Consider the following 14,551-nt stretch of genomic DNA (forward strand, 5'->3'; position numbering starts at 1 on the left):
AAAATTGACTTTAATTGCTTGCTCTCTGCCATGGAAAGTGACGGAGCAGAAAAGAAAAATCGGAATACCTTTAGATGGACATGTACCGGAGTTGTAAAAATAATCCTACGTCCAGCAGCGTGGCATTTATATTGCAAACGCTGGGAAATGCTGTGTTTGTGTTATAGGGTGGTCGGAAGCAGCATTGGGCCTAAAGCAATGTTTTTTAAAAACAAGTTCTGAAAACAAAAGATGAAGGAAGTAAGCGAAAGGAGACCGTGCTTGGCCGGTGATCCTTAGCCTTGACCGGAAGTGATGTATCTGCTGCCTCAATGACTTAAGAGGCAGCCAAAGAAGAGCGATGGAGGAGGGAACCAATGGTAAGTAGCAGGCGGGAATAAAGTGGTTTTATTGTCTACAAGAGGTCTTACAGACAGAGCATGGACACTGATGCACGACCTAAAACAATTACGCAGTGCGGTACCGCACGCCATTTTGCTTTGCCGAGCAGCATCATTTTAAAAGCACAGGATTCGTCATATTAACAACAATACGATGCCATCACCCCAAAGTTAATACCTTTAACTTCCAATTCAAATCTAGGTTCAGCACTTGACGTGCACATAGGCGAGTAAGGAGTTGTCTGAAAACTTTACGTCCTTTCCTTTTATGCAATTTTTGCAAACCCGGAATTTCAGAAAATAGATTTTGCCCTATTGTTGCACCTTCTGTTTTGAAAGACAGAACAAAACAGTTGGTAGATGTTTTTTTGGGGTGGATGATGCAAAACTGAATGTATTTCACATTTCAAATGAGAAGGCGCATTTCCTTCATTGCTTATTTTGGAAGCATCAGATATTGGGCAATGTATGGGCTTTGATACAAAACTACGCACAATGTAGGCCTCGGCATCTCACAATCTAACATATGAACACTGAGCAGATCTGCAGGACCAGAAAAAGGCTTTTGAAAATGTATTCAGTTATCAGGTAAACCTGATGCCCCGTGTCTCACCACAGTTCAATTACTACAGGGGCAGATGTCTGAGGCTTGGGACAGTGTGGAGAGACATGAAGAGGCAGGGGTGAGCATAATGACAGGCATGTGTGGTGCATGAGGCATGTGGACAGAGAATGTCTGACAAAATGTCGATATCCAAAATATCGACCGACAAATATATTGCAACTAAAATGTTGATTACAAAAATATCGACATGCTATCACTAACAAGGTAAGTACAAAAAAATCGGAAAAAAATATTGATGTCAAAAATATCGTCATTAAAAAATATTAGTTTTTTAAATTAAAATAAATATGTAATATAAATGAAAGAATACTTATAAATGTAATAAACATTGTTAAAAATATGTTATAATATTTAACATTAATACATAATATATATAATTTAATTAAAAAAATCATTAATCATATACATATAATACATAATATATACTTCCTTAATAACTTAAAAAAATATTTTAATAACTTATAAATAAATAAAAATATTATAAATTACAAATAAATTTATACACATAAAATAATAATATAAATGAAAAATTTATAAATTTTTTTAAAAAAAATCAAAAAGTAAGTAAATGTTGGATAGCGTAGGAGTAAAAATGACAATTCCCACTCCAAAAAGTGCAACAGTAGGGAAAGTGTTGGATAGCGTAGGGGTACAAATTACTATTCCCACTCCAGAGAGTGCAACAGTAGGGAAAGTGTTGGATAGCGTAGGGGTAAAAATTACTATTCCAACTCTAGAGAGTGCAACAGTAGGGAAAGTGTTGGATAGTGTAGGGGTAAAAAATACTATTACCACTCCAGAAAGTGCAACATTAGGGAAAGTTTTGGATAGCGTAGGGGTAAACATTACTATTCCCACTCCAGAGGTGGCAACAGTAGGGAAGTGTTGGATAGCGTGGAAGTTAAAAATAACATACTTATAAATAAATTAATACTTTAAAATATTTTAAAAAGTAAATATTAAACAAATATAAACTAATAACAAATACCAATACATAATTATTAAAAACATAATTAGCAATAAATCATTGAGTAAAAATAAATACCAATTAATAATAATTAATTACCAATTAATAATTAATTTACAATACTATAATTAACAAAACAATTAATTGAAATAAATTATTACTTAATTACATTTAAATTACTTTCCAACCTATTCCCCTATAAACCCATAACCCGCTACAGAACATAGTTATCAATTAATCAGTTAATTAAAATTAATTACCAATTAATTAAAATTAATTTATAATTCCTAAAAATTAATAATTAATTTAGTATAATTAAATTACTTCCCACCCTATTCTCCTATAAACCCATAACCCGCTACGAACATAATTATCAATTAATTAAAATTAATTACCAATTAATTACAATTAATTACCAATTAATTACAATTAATTTATAATTCCTAATAATTAATAATAAATTTAGTATAATTATAGTACTTCCCACCCTATTCCCCTATAAACCCACAAACTGCTACGGTACTAAAATAAAAAATGTGCTTAAATTACATTAAAAAAAAGACATATTAAATACATAATAATATACATAAAAATCATATAAAAATCAATATTAGTAACATCGATATTACTAACATCGATATTAGTAACATCAATATTACTAACATCGATGTAAACAAAATCGATATTACTTACCTTCGAGATTCTGTCCTATCGATATTAAAAATATCAATATAACGTACCTTCTATATTCTGTCCCTTCGATATTTAAACATCGACATTATTGTATGTCGATATTCAAAAATCGATATTTTGTCTGCCTACCGTGGACAGGCAGGTAAAAGCACACGTGGCGCATGGACAGGTGGGTTAAAGTACAAGAGGCACATGTACAGACAGGTTAAAGCACCTGAGGCACGTGGACAGGCAGGTTAAAGCATCTGAGGCACATGGACAGACAGGTTAAGGAGAATAAGCCACAGGGACCGGTAGTCAGAAGAAAATTGGATACACATACAGAGGGTGTTAGGAACTTATGGCAGACAGCAAAATGGAAGAAAGAGGTTAGAGCCCTAGTGCTGACAGTGTGAGGAGCGAAGTGTACATGGACAGCAGTGTGAAGAGCTTATGGCACAGGGCAGTAGCATAACCTGTGCATTTGTAAAGCGCACGTTCACCCAGAAGGTTATCTTGGTGCTGAATAACAGATGTTTATTGTTACCCAACAGTACTCATTTTATCGACCTCAGAAGGATGAAAGGATGAGTGGACCCACCAGGATTTGGACCTTTGACCATGAGGTCAAACACAGGCCTCTACATTTGACCCATTAGTCCACTGAGCCACCAGACCAGGCACCCCAGTAGAAGGCATTAGGATAGAGACAGACAGGCAGTAATTATGAGGCACTTGTATTTATTGGGGAAGACTATTTCAGGAGCTTGGACTGATGATCAGGCAAGGGGAGGAGCGGAGGGCAGATGGAGAGACAGTGGCAGGTAGCTTTGGCACATGGACAGCACGAGACGTGCTGGTCACATAGGTGGAGGACCCTAGAGGACACATACTCTGATAGCTTTGGACACACGTGCATACAGTATGAGGAGTTGAGGCACATGGACAGAGTGTGGAGCTCATGGCATATGGACAGCGTAGAGAATATGTAGCCCATGTACCAGGTGAGGTAAGTGATCTTATTTACAGATAGTGCAACGGATGCTCAAAGAGGCCGGTGCTGCTCGATGTTGGAGGGGATAGCGCTCAGTGCTACTTAGGGTGCCAGGCTGCTGCTCGGGGTGTCAGGAGTGGTGCACATTACTTATTAAAAGGTGTATGCCACCAACATTAATGCTATTTTTTAGCTGACAGATGATGCCGGTGTCCACATTTCTATGTCAGCTTCCATATTGCTTTCTTAAATCTCATAATGTTTTAATTTAGGAAGGGGAGAGAGATATGTAATAGGATAACTTCTCCATGACTAATATAATCACTCAAAGGTATCCCATAACCCTTTGTATGCGGTCACTGCCTTGAGACACTCCTCCTCCAAGGAGAGACCTGGATAACATTTGATGACCCTAACACAACCTATTGGTGTCATGTTTCATCATCATGTCTCATCCTTGCCCCTAGAAACTAGGATGGGCTCCACCATCTTCACGTGAGCAATTGTGATATTATATCTGATGGGGTCCCCTAAAGAAAGAGAGTAGGTTTGTGCGGAAGTACCTACAGTAGGGTGGAGGAATGTGCCTCTGCTGGGGGATTTTGTCAGGCTTAGTAGGCTGTGGACTTGAAGGATAAGGCTGCAGTTAGATGGGTGCTGTAGAAACAGACGTTAGGTCTGATCTAACAGGGTGCATGCGCTGTTGCTGCATGGGGTGTTGTATACAGTAAAGGGCTTGGAGCCCGCCCATTTCTTACCATTTGCTGGCCTATTTATCATTCTTTTTAAGTGCTTCTTAATTGGCCACCATTTGCCTCATGTCACTTCCTTTTATTTCCCCACAAGCTGGACCAATTACTAATTGATTTAATTTGATTAGTGTCCTTCCGCTGCTGGCTCTGCGATTCAAAATACTTTTTTTTATTTTTTTGTCCATCATTTCCACTTCCATGCTACACCTTTGAGTTGCTTTTAAGTTTCGTACTACAGGTTTGTTTTTTGTTCCCTCAAATTGTTTTGGAATTTGGCGCTTCCTTTTACAGCGCCAAAAAAATGGCATGGACTATTAAAGTAGTTTGTGTCTTTGTTTTACAGTTCAGCGCATCCTCATATAGCACCAAACTCATGGCATGGAATATTAAAGCAGTCTGTGTGACTGCATGTGTTTGTAGGCTGTTACTCTTTGCGTATGCAAAGTATGTGACTGTTTAAAATGTACAGCAGTCTGAAACCAGACTCCCATATTTTTTGCAGACAAGCATTCGAGTCACATGCTTCAGGCCAGCCTGCCACTAAGCAACAAACATTTTGTACACATCTGTGCCTTTTAAAACTCAAAGTATGTGGCTTTTTGAAATGCATCAATTTTGGGCACGGCTGCAGTTAATCCATTTCTCCATAAAACCTGCATCCTCAGTCTCATCTATATTCTGCCTCTTCTCTGTGCATACAAAGTATGTGTCTGTTTAAAGTAATTCCCTTTTGTGCAGCAAAGCAGCTACTTCATTTATCTTTAAAATCTGTGCCTAAGTCCTCATTCTCATATGTATTCCACTGAAAACGCTTCCAGGCGCCCATTATTCATATGCACTTAGGTGCAAGAGATGTAGCTTAACGGCCAAAGATACACTCAACTCTACTCCAAAATACCCAACTCAACTCCACCCCAATCTACCCCAATCTACCCCAATCTATCCCAATCTATCCCACTTCCATCTACCCCATCCCGCTCCGCTCTAGTCCAGTCTACCCGACTTGACTCCACTCCACTCCATTGTACCACAATCTATCCCACTCCATTCCAATCTACCCCACTCCAATCCAACCTACCCCACTTTACCCACTGCCACTCCACTCCAGTCCAGTCTACCGCAATCTGCCCCACTCAACTCCAATCCAATCCACCTCAATCTACCCCACTCCACTCCAATATACCCCACTCCACTCCAATATACCTCACTTTACCCACTGCCACTCCACTCCAGTCTACCCCAATCTGCCCCACTCCACTCCACTCCAATCCAATCCAATCTACTCCACTCCACTCCAATCCACCCCACTCCACTCTAATATACTTCACTCCAGTCCTATGTGCCCCACTCCACTGTACCCCATACTACTCCACTCCACTATAATCTATCCAACTCCATCCCAATCCACCCCACTCCAATCTACCCCACCCCACTCCAATCTACCTCAATCTACCATACTCCAATGTACCCCACTCCACTCCAATGTATAAACTCCACTCTACCCCACTGCACTGCAATCTACCACACTCCAATTCAATCTACCCCTTCCAAATTATCCAGCTCCAATCTACTCCACTCCCTCACCCAATCTACCCAAATCTACCCCTTTCCACCCCAATATATCCCACTGCAATCAGCTGCCACTCCACCCCAATATACTCTTATCTACCCAACTCTTATCTGCCCCACTCCATCCCAATCTATCCCACTCCACTCCAATCCAATCTACCCCACTTTACCCCACTCCAATCTAGCACATTCCACCACAATCTACCCCACTCCACCTCCCCCCATTTTAACCTACTCTACTCTACCCCTAAGTCACCCTCTCAATTCCAATCTACCCACTCTGCTCCAATATACCCCACTCCACTTTACTACAATCTACCCAATTTCATTCTACCCCAATCTACCCCACTCTACTCCAATCAACTCCAATCTACCTCACTCTAATCTACCCCACTCTACTCCACTACAATATATCCAGCCTACCCCACCCCAATCTACTCAACTCTACCCCACTTCAACATACCCCACTCTACCCCATTCCGCTCCAATCTACCCCACTCCACTTTACTACAATCTACCCAATTCTAGTCTGCCGCACTCTACCCCATCCCAATCTACCCCACTCTACTCCATTCAACTCCAATCTACTGGACTCTAATCTACCCCACTCTACTCCATTACAATATATCCCAACCTACCCACTCCAATCTACTCAACTCTACCCACTCCAACATACCCCACTCTACCCCACTCCACCCCAATCTACTCTACCACACACCAATCTACCCCATTCCAATTTAACTCAATTTACCCCACTCCAAACTACCCCAATCAACCGAGCTCCACTCTAACCCCAACAGCAGCCACACTGGTGTACAACTTGGCTAAAACATGGACAGTAAGAATGGTTTTTGGATGTCAATCTAGATGGGCGCACTGCCGGTATGGAAGCACTATTAAAGGTAGTATGTGGTGCAACTGGGAGAGTGGAAAACCATGTAACCACCCAATGGAGATGTCAGCAAACTGAACAAGTCCTATAGTTTATGAAGAGACGTACCCTATGCACACACTAAGTAAAATTAAAGACGTTGGTCAATGTATATATTCCTGATAGTTAGACAAATAAGCAGAGGAACAACAGTAGAAAACAATAATATCAATTGAACAGTAATATCAAGTAAATGTGATGACAAGATAGAATCCTAGTGTCCTTGTTTAATTTTCAAAGCTTGACAACAACCAGCCGACACGTGTTTCATCGCATCACGCAAATCTTCAGGGCTCTAGGCGGCTGTGCTTAAGCCAATCGGTCGCTCTTCCGGTGATAATTCCGACCCGGAAGGGCCCAAGACCAGCAAATGTTCCAATATCCGATGATTATATATAGACTTTAAGCGAAATGCGCTTGTCAAATCACCCGGGAGATAATGTAATGGCACAGTTGAACAGGTAACTTCCGTATCCGGTAGGTTCGTAGTATGTAGAAGAGCAATGGAGGTAGCCCTATGCTCACGTGATAAAAAGGTTATATTTGGACGTCTTTGTAAACTCGCTACTCCCGGGTCGCCGTGTTCCTGGTGTGGACACACCAGGAACACTGCGACCCAGGAGTAGCCATTACATTATCTCCCGGGTGATTTGACAAGCGCAGGTACAGGTGGTGAGAGGAGCTGGAAGCACAGGGACAGGTGGTGAGATGAGCTTGGTGCACAGGGACAGACGGTGAGAGGAGCTGGGAGAGCAGGGACAGGCAGTGGGAGGAGCTTGGAGCGCCGGGACAGGCAATGAGAGGAGCTCAGTGCGCAGGAACAGGCAGTGAGAGGAGCTTGGTGCGCTGGGACAGGCAGTGAGAGGAGCTTGGTGCGCTGGGACAGGCAGTGAGATGAGCTCAGTGCGCAGGGACAGGCAGTGAGAGGAGCTTCGTGTGCTGGGACAGGCGGCGAGAGGAGCTGGGAGCGCAGGGACAGGCAGTGAGAGGAGCTGGGTGCGCAGGGACAGGCAGTGAGAGGAGCTGGGTGCGCAGGGACAGGTGGTGAGAGGAGCTGGGTGCGCAGGGACAGGTGGTGAGGAGCTTGGTGCACAGGGACAGGCAGTGAGAGGAGCTTGGTGCGCTGGGACAGGCAGTGAGATGAGCTCAGTGCGCAGGGACAGGCGGTAAGAGGAGCTGGAAGCACAGGGACAGGCAGTGTGAGGAGCTGGGTGCGCAGTGACAGGTGGTGAGAGGAGCTGGGTGCACAGGAACAGTCGGTGAGAGGAGCTGGGTGCGCAGGGATAGGCGGCAAGAGGAGCTGGGTGCGCAGGAACAGTCGGTGAGAGGAACTGAGTGCGTAGGGACAGGCGGTGTGAGGAGCTGGGTGCGCAGGGACAGCCAGTGAGAGGAGCTGGCTGAGCGGGGACAGGTGGTGAGAGGAGCTGGGTGCGCAGGGACAGGTGGTGAGAGGAGCTGGCTGCGCAGGGACAGGCAATGAGAGGAGCTTGGTGCACAGGGACAGGCAATTAGAGGAGCTTAGTGCGCAGGGACAGGCAGTGAGAGGAGCTGGGTGCGCAGGGACAGGTGGTGAGAGGAGCTGGGTGTGCAGGGACAGGTGGTGAGAGGAGCTGGGTGCGCAGGGACAGGCGGTGAGAGGAGCTGGAAGCACAGGGACAGGTGGTGAGAGGAGCTTGGTGCACAGGGACAGACGGTGAGAGGAGCTTGGTGTGCAGGGATAGGCAGTGAGAGATGCTTTGTGCACAGGGACTGGCAGTGAGAGGAGCTGGGTGCGCACTGACAAGCGGTGAGATGAACTGGGTGCAGAGTGACGGGTGGTGAGAGGAGCTGGGTGCGCAGGGACAGGCGGTGAGAGGAGCTGGGTGCACATGGACAGGCAGTGAGAGGAACTTGGTGCACAGGGACAGGCAATGAGAGGGGTTGGGTGCCCAGGAACAAGCAGTGAGAGGAGCTGGGTGCGGGGACAGGCGGTGTGAGGAGCTGGGTGCGCAGGGACAGGCAGTTGAGAGGAACTGGGTGCGCAGGGTGTGCTGGGACAGGCAGTGAGAGGAACTTGGTGCGCAGGGACAGGCAGTAAAAGGAGCTGGGTGCGCAGGTACAGGCAGTGAGAAGAGTTGGGTGCACAGGGACAGGCAGATGAGAGGGGCTGGGTGCACAGGAACAGGCAGTGAGAGGAGCTTGGTGAGCAGGGACAGGCAAGGAGAGGAGCTTGGTGAGCAGGGACAGGTAATGTAAGGAGCTTGGTGCGGAGGGACGGGCGGTGAGAGGATCTGGGTGCGTAGGGACAGGCAGTGAGAAGAGCTGGGTGAGCAGGGAACGCCTCCTCAGCCCCCGACATCGCCATAGCCATCCCGGATGTCTACAAGATCACCCGTAGGGGCCGCATCAACCAAACCGGGGGAGGCATCGCCATCGTCCACAGAAACAACATCCGCATCACGACCAACTCCGACGACACCCTCACCACCGCCGAGCACCTTCACTTCCAGATACACACCGACCCCAAGACCAAGCTCAGAGGCACCCTCATCTACAGACTCCAGAGACCACGCACACAATTCAGCGATGCCATCGCAGACTTCGTCAGTCCGCACGCCCTCACCTCCACAGACTACATCCTCCTAAGGGACCTCAACTTCCACCTAGAGAACAAGGACTGCAAACCGCCGTCCTGCTGGACATCCTCGCCAACCTCGGACTCAAGCAACTGGTGAACACCCCCACCCACTACGCCGGCCACACGCTTGATCCCATCTTCTCCTCCAGCAAGCACATCTCCTTCAGCCACTCCACCGGACTACACTGGACAGATCACAGCTGCGTCCACTTCAACTTCAGGAGAACCACGACCCACCACCACCCGCAACAGGTTCCCCGCAGAAGCTGGAGCAAGATCACCGCCGACAAGCTCACCACCACCCTCAGCCAGAACCCGCCCACCAACACGACTGACCCCAACGAAGCAGCCCGCAACCTAACACAGTGGCTCACCAACTGCGCTGACGAATTCGCACCACTGAAGAATCCTCCCAGCAGACCCAGCAGCAGGAAAGCCTCATGGTTTACCAACAACTTCAAAAACTCCAAGAAAACCTGCCGCACCCTAGAAAAAGCCTGGCGCCACGACCAGACAGCAAAACACATGACAGCCCTCAAGAACGCCACCCGCAAACAACACCAGCTGTTCCGCACCACCAAAAGGACAACATTCAAAGAACGACTGGACAACAGCACCCACAACAGCAAGGAACTCTTCAGCATCGTTAAAGAGCTCTCCAACCCCAGCGCCTGCAACAACGGCATCACTCCCTCGCAAGTCCTCTGCGACTCCCTCGCCTCGTTCTTTCACCGCAAGATCGCTGACATACACAACAGCTTCGGCGCGTTGCCCACGCACCCAACCACCGAACCAGCGCCCCCCCATCACCACCCTCTGCACCTGGACCCCTGTCAGCACCGAAGACACCACCCGCCTGATGAACACCATCCACTCCGGCTCCCCTACCGACCCCTACCCACACCACATCTTCAACAAAGCCGACTCTATCATCGCACCCCAACTCTGGAACATCATCAACAGCTCCTTCGCATCCGCCACCTTCCCGGAGAGCTGGAAACATGCCGAGCTGAGCGCCCTCCTGAAGAAACCCACCGCGGACCCCACGGACCTCAAGTACTTCCGCCCCATTTTGCTCCTCCCCTTTCCAGCCAAAGTCATCGAGAAGACCATCAACAGACAACTCTCCGCATTCCTCGAGACCAACGGATCCCTCGACCCCTCACAGTCCGGCTTCCGAGCAAACCACAGCACCGAGACTGCCCTCATCTCAGCCACCGACGACATCAGGTCCCTGCTCAACAGCGGGGAAACTTCTGCCCTCGTCCTCCTGGACCTCTCGGCAGCCTTCGACACAGTATGCCACCGCACCCTGATACAGCGCCTCAGCAACACCGGAATCCAAGGAGCGGCACTGGAGTGGATCATCTCATTCCTCGCTGGTAGAACCCAGAGAGTCCGCCTCCCCCCGTTCCGATCCGGGGCCACAGAAGTCATCTGCGGCGTTCCGCAAGGATCCTCACTCATCCCCACCCTCTTCAACGTCTAAATGAGCCCTCTCGCAGCCATCGCTCACCAACACAACCTCAACATCATCTCTTACGCCGACGACACCCAGCTGATCCTCTCTCTCACCAACGACCCCACCACCGCCAAAGCCAACCTCCAGGAAGGAATGAAAGCCATCGCAGAATGGATGAAGATCAGCCGTCTGAAACTGAACTCAGACAAGACGGAAGTCCTCATCCTCGGACCATCTCCTTCTGCCTGGGACCACTCCTGGTGGCCCCCTGCCCTGGGCACCGCACCCAAGCCAACGGACCACCCACGCAACCTGGGCTTCATCCTGGACTCCTCCCTCACGATGACCAAGCAAGTCAACGCCGTCTCGTCGTCCTGCTTCAACACCCTGCGCATGCTCCAAAAGATCTTCCGATGGATCCCCACCGAAACCAGGAAGACGGTCACCCGGGCCCTCGTCACCAGCCGTCTGGACTACGGGAACGCCCTCTAAGCTGGAACCACAGCCAAACTCCATGAAAAGACTCCAGCGCATTCAGAACGCTTCAGCTCGACTCTTCCTGGACGTCCCTCGCCACTGCCACATCTCTGCCCACCTGAAAGACCTGCAAGAGGATCGTGTTCAGACTCCTCACCCACGCACACAAGGCTCTCCACAACACGGGCCCGAAGTACCTCATAGCCGCCTCACATTCTACACCCTCCCGCCAGCTCTGATCCGCCAGCCTCGCCCTCGCCTCCGTCCCACGAATTCGCAAATCCACAGTCGGAGGAAGATCCTTCTCCTACCTGGCAGCCAAGACATGGAACTCCCTCCCCACTCACCTACGGCTGACCCTGGACCATCTCTCCTTCAGGAAACAACTCAAGACCTGGCCGTTCGAGCAGTGGCAAACCCCCCCCCCCCCCCCCCCCCCCCCCAGCGCCTTGAGACCCTTTGGGTGAGTAGCGCGCTTTACAAATTTTGCTGATTGATTGATTGATTGACAGGCGGTAAGAGGAGCCGGGTGCGCAATGACAGGCGGTAAGAGGAGCTGGGTGCGCAGGGACGGGCGGTGAGAGGAGCTGGGTGCGGAGGGATGGGCGGTGAGAGGAGCTGGGTGCGGAGGGATGGGCGGTGAGAGGAGCTGGGTGTACAGGGACAGGTGGTGAGAGGAGCTTGGTGCAAAGGAACAGCCGGTAAGAGGAGCTATGTGCGCAGGGACAGGCGGTGAGAGGAGCTGGGTGCGCAGGAACAGCCGGTGCAGGTGGTGGTGGTGAGAGGAGCAGTGTGCGCAGTGACAGGCGATGTGTGGAGGTGGGTACGCAGGGACAGGCGGTAAGAGGAGCAGGGTGCGCAGGGACAGGCGGTGAGGGGAGCTGGGTGCGCAGGGACAGGCGGTGAGAGGAGCTGGGTGCGCAGGGACAGGTGGTGAGAGGAGCTGGGTGCGCAGGGACAGGTGGTGAGAGGAGCTGGGTGCGCAGGGACAGGTGGTGAGAGGAGCTGGGTGCGCAGGGACAGGCAGTGAGGGGAGCTTGCTCAGCTTTGGACTATGTCATACGGCACCTGTCCATAAACTCTGAGCAGTAGTGTGCGCTACACACGAAAACTGCCCTCTGTTGTCTTCTGCTCCCGAACATCCCAAACATTAATATAAACCTTAGTAATGTAATTGGTCTTTACAGCAGCAGCAAGTACTCGCGCGTACAGCATACAGTGCTGTAACACACCCGCCATAAAGCCCCTTAGACCAAACTCAATGAACCGTTAATGTACTTTTCATCATACATCGTATCTTGCTATAAGGTTAACATGACGGAAGCATTAGAACGGAACGCCTACAAAGCCGAACATTAGTAGTAATAAAAATCAACATCATCTACACGGCACAGATTGCAAATGACCCTCACAAATTGGAGTCTGCCGTGACCGGAGTTCTCCCTCCCCCGATCCCCCGAACGCCCCCTCCCATCCTCTGCTTGAGAAAACTGCAGAGACCAGCTTGTAGAATACATACTTTTACCACTTTCCCAAAATTATGGACAATGAAAGAAGTTTACCTTTAAGTTTGTGACCGCTGTTGCTATTCAAACCTATATATTTCACTCGCATATCCAGGCCTCAGACTACGTAATTATTAAGCCAAAAATTACTTTATTTTGACTCTCGCCAAATTGCCTCTGTGTCAATAGAAGTCAATGGGAGAAATAGAAACATGCGTGCGTTTCTTATTGAATAAGCTGGTTCCAAGATCTGAGACAAAACATCTTACCGGCTGAGATGGAGGGCAGAGTCCAGGGCTGTTCTACCTGACGTGAAGAGCGCCTGCTGCAAGCACACCGTGGGAGGCTCTCCCGGACCATTCCGAATCCTCGCCCACCTCTGGCCCCACCCACACCCATCCCTCGCTCGCTCCCTCCCTCTCCCGTGTCCCTCCATCTGTGCTGAACAGCATCCACGCTCCACATGTTTCCCGGAATGACATGCATGGCTGATTACAGCCAGGCCTCGTCTGGGGGGCACTGAAGGGGGCTCGTGCACCCTGCAGCATCCTTCTCTCCGCGTTCCTTCTCCATTACAAGGTCGATTGAGCCTGCAGCCCCGGTACTCTGCAGCGAGGACCAAGGGTCCGGGCTTTGAGAGGTTAAAACCAAAACTGAAAGTTTTAGCAGAATAATTGCGATTACCAGGTGCGAGGCTACGCTAAAGGAAGTAGGCTGCTCCCAATGACTGAATCTGGAATGTAAGGGGTAGACTGACATCCAAAGATGAGAGAATGCTCCAAAGGCATGATATTCACTCCCTCTGAGGAGACTGTGCTGAAAGGAGTGTAACCTGCAACCTATGAGTGGCACTGTGTGCCACGTTGTAAGACTCACAGCCTTAGAGTGAGACTTTCACCAACGTGTGGGACCCTCAACTAGTGAATGAGAAGGTCTCTAGGGCCATATGTATCAACATCCAGATTTGCGAATCTCAAATAGCGTTTTTTTAGAAATCGCTTTTTGAGATTTTCAAATTGGTATGTATGTAGAAAATCGATTTTTTTTTGCGATTTCTTAAAATTCCTTAATTGCGATTCGCAAATTGCGAATCGCAATTAAGGAATAATTTCCCATTCATTCCTATGGGCCAGGCGGCCCATAGGAATGAATGGGAAGGTATTCTCAATTTGAGATTCGCAATTTGAGAATCGCAAATTGAGAATAATTTCAAGGGTGCAGGGGTGTCCAAAGGACACCCTGTTGCACCCCTGAAATTACCATGGATGCACAGGTGGCGCATGTTTGTGCTTCACATTGCACTTTGAAAAATGCAAAAAAGTGCATTTTTCAAGGAATTCGCAAATTACCACCAACTTGAAGTTGGTGGTAATTTGCGATTCCTTAAGGCCAATTTGCATTTATTTAATGCTTCTTACATTGCATTTAAGGAATCACAGAATTTGCGATTCCTTAAATGCAATCGCAAAATAAGAAATCGCAAATTTTGCGATTCCTTATTTTGCACTCAATTTTGCTACATACATACCATTCAGCGAAAATGAGTTTGCGAATTTCGGCGTTTGCGAACTCATTTGAGCTTCATACATATGGCCCTAAG

At 48.1% G+C, this 14,551-nt stretch overlaps 1 protein-coding gene across 3 annotated transcripts in view; it reads right to left on the reverse strand.

Annotated features, from left to right (window-relative positions):
* The window catches only part of LOC147661220 (uncharacterized), an 85,942-nt gene extending 72,625 nt beyond the window's left edge, over nucleotides 1–13,317 (reverse strand). For 2 of the 3 annotated variants that reach the window (XR_015306007.1, XM_086951230.1), the window contains exon 1: nucleotides 13,221–13,317. The gene's annotated coding sequence lies outside the window, so the exon portion shown is untranslated. The remainder of the gene's footprint in view (nucleotides 1–13,220) is intronic. The other variant, XM_086951231.1, reaches the window with a different exon arrangement.
* Between the last annotated feature and the right edge of the window lie 1,234 nt (nucleotides 13,318–14,551).

The sequence above is a fragment of the Lissotriton vulgaris genome, unplaced genomic scaffold (genome assembly GCF_964263255.1).
Source record: "Lissotriton vulgaris unplaced genomic scaffold, aLisVul1.2 SCAFFOLD_439, whole genome shotgun sequence".
NCBI lineage: Eukaryota > Metazoa > Chordata > Amphibia > Caudata > Salamandridae > Lissotriton > Lissotriton vulgaris.